Source organism: Rhagoletis pomonella, unplaced genomic scaffold (assembly GCF_013731165.1).
Source record: "Rhagoletis pomonella isolate Grant_MI unplaced genomic scaffold, Rhpom_1.0 Rhpom_scaffold_00008, whole genome shotgun sequence".
NCBI classification, from domain to species: Eukaryota; Metazoa; Arthropoda; class Insecta; order Diptera; family Tephritidae; genus Rhagoletis; species Rhagoletis pomonella.
Window position 1 is genome coordinate 40,019,830 of NW_023458562.1, and position 2,724 is coordinate 40,022,553.

A 2,724-nucleotide genomic window follows, 5' to 3' on the forward strand; every position below is an offset into this window, starting at 1 on the left:
GCCAACTATGTACTGCACAGTGGTTTATGTCTCTAATCAATGCCAAATCTTGACGACTGCGTTATAAATTTGTGCCGTTGTTTGCCGAGGGCCAATATGTACATATGTATGCTTGTGTTCATTAACATTTGATATACATACATATGCACGTACTGATAAGGTCTCGCATTTCTACGCTTCTCAATTGCATTTTAATTTGGTCAAAAGAACGGGTGAGTCCCAGAAAATGTAATATAAATATATTAATTGGACCTTGAGTGAAAGATTCTGTTATTAGTACATACTTCATTATATAACTTATTTATACCTACGCAAAAGCCCAATATGACTCAACACAAATTTCTTTTAAGCGTTTATACATAGGTACCTCTATCTTTATAGCGCACTCAACGAAACCGTATTCAAAAGAAAACCAAATCTGCTGTTTTCATTCGAAATTTGTTCAACAACTATTTTGCGCGATTCACCGAAATGGGGGCGAAACAAAAAGTCAAATTTATTATAATAATAATTCAAATTAAAAACTGTATTAAGAAAGCAAGCCCATTTTGACTTCGCGTTAAATGAACGATGCGTTTATACGTATTTTCTAACCGAAGTGAGAAATAAAAAACCAATAAAAAAAAACAATATGTGTCAATATCAGTGTGACCAGTCGATCAAAAAAAGCGAGGCTAAAGTGGTTTTGAAAAAAGGTTAGAAAAAGTTATACCCTGTGAAAAATGAAGTTAAAAAAAATCAGTATGTTCATTCCTTAAAACTCTTCCCCAATTAGAAAAGTTCCACGAACCCGATTCACAGTGGTTCGCATCGCAAATCTAGCTGGACGAAATTATTTAGACAAATGCTCTTAAATGGATTTTTACACTACTTCTTATCTAGGGGGTTTTTGGGTCGCTGATTACGAATCTAAAGTCATTTACCAAAATTTCAAAATGGCGGATCCAATATGGAAGGCGAAAAATTTAAAGGATCAATAGATTTCTATGGGTATCTGTGGGTTTTCTGGGTCGCTGATTACGAATCGAAAGTCATTTACCAAAAATTCAAAATGGCGGATCCAACATGGCAAACGAAATATCGCAAAAATGTCGATGTATTTTATTAGGTTTCTTAGAAATATATTGAGAATGCAGTTTACTAGCCCATATAACTTTAATAAAATAAAGTGCAAGTTTAAAGTACCTAGGGCTTTTTGTTTATTTTTGGTTTTTTTGTTGTTGAAGGTGTTGAAGAAAATGACTGACATCGTACCAAGTGATCCATCGTGACCAAGTACTTTTGTGTTGTTAGAAGGGAATTTCAAACAAATTTTCAATTTATGAAACACTCTTTATTTTTTTAACAGGGACGGTAATCATTTATTTTTTCGCTAAGCGGAAATAATTATTATTTGATTTTTTATTTTGTCGATCACAAATAGTGCTTATTTTATGATTTTTATTTTTTCGCTCAGAGATACATAGATAATAATAATTATTGAGTTTTATTTTCCCACTTAAAAATAATGACCATCTAGAAAATTTCAAAGGCCATACAGACACAACCAAGGAATGAAACCGATTCAAAATAACGTTCCGGTTTGGGTTTCGGTTTTGCCAAGTGTTTCGGTTTCGGTTTTGGTTTCGTTCTTCAAAATTTATTTCGGTTTTGGTTTCGGTTTCGTTCCGGTTTCGGGTTTTCACAGAAATTTTGTTGATATTATTTAAATAACAATGTCTTAAACGTTGAGGAAAGAAAATCGAAAATTACAGTTCACTGATAATATCAACACTAGGTTCTTTCCCTAACAATCCGGACCGGATTTGGTAATTAGAGAATAAGAGAAACATTTTCTTCCAAAAATGGAACAAAGTTCAGAAGTACGGAAACGCAAAAACCCACATTTCGTGCCCACAAGTCGAGAAACAGCTGATTCACGTTGTTCTTGTTTTTGTCACTTATACCATGTTCTGACCGACATCGGAAACATGTTTTCGTTGCTAAAACTTTTTTTTTCGATTATTTATCGAAGTGGAAGTCATATTTTATCATCTTTAATACGCCATTTCGGATTTATTGTTAATTGCCTGGCCAAAGCAAAATAAGAATGAAAGTTAAAGGTTGTAAATGAAAAGAAAATGAAGGAAAAATGTTTTGGTTGTCGGTCAGAACATGGTATTAAATGCAAACACTTGGAAATTGAATTTTGGTTTCACAAATTCGATTTTAAGTACATAGATTGAAAATACATCAACAGGCCATTCACTTTTCCTTAAAAGCACCAAGTAAATGCAGGCAACATGTAAACACAATACAGCTGATATGCACTTTGCCACTTTATCCATTTTTACTCGGAGAAAATTTCGGGCTATTTCGGGCAAGAAGAAGAATACACTTACGATCGAATACGCTCGAATTTTCGCTCTCTATAACCCATTTTGTTGAGTACGGGCATGATTTCTGGGCTATTTTGGGCACACGCGGGATCTCGCATTGCGTACGGGAAAGAAACTACTTAATCGATTATCGATTCACAATAACAAAGTCATCAGCAGATTTTTGCGAAAAGCTACCTTGCCATACTTATTTACTACTTAACAAGAATTTTAGCAAAATGTTGCTGATTTTGGTTAAATAAATCATTTATTTCAAAGAAAATTTTATTTAAAATTCTGGAAACCGATTGAAACCTGTGATCGAAATGGTTTCGGTATCGTTCCTTTTCAGGTCAAGATAACGGTT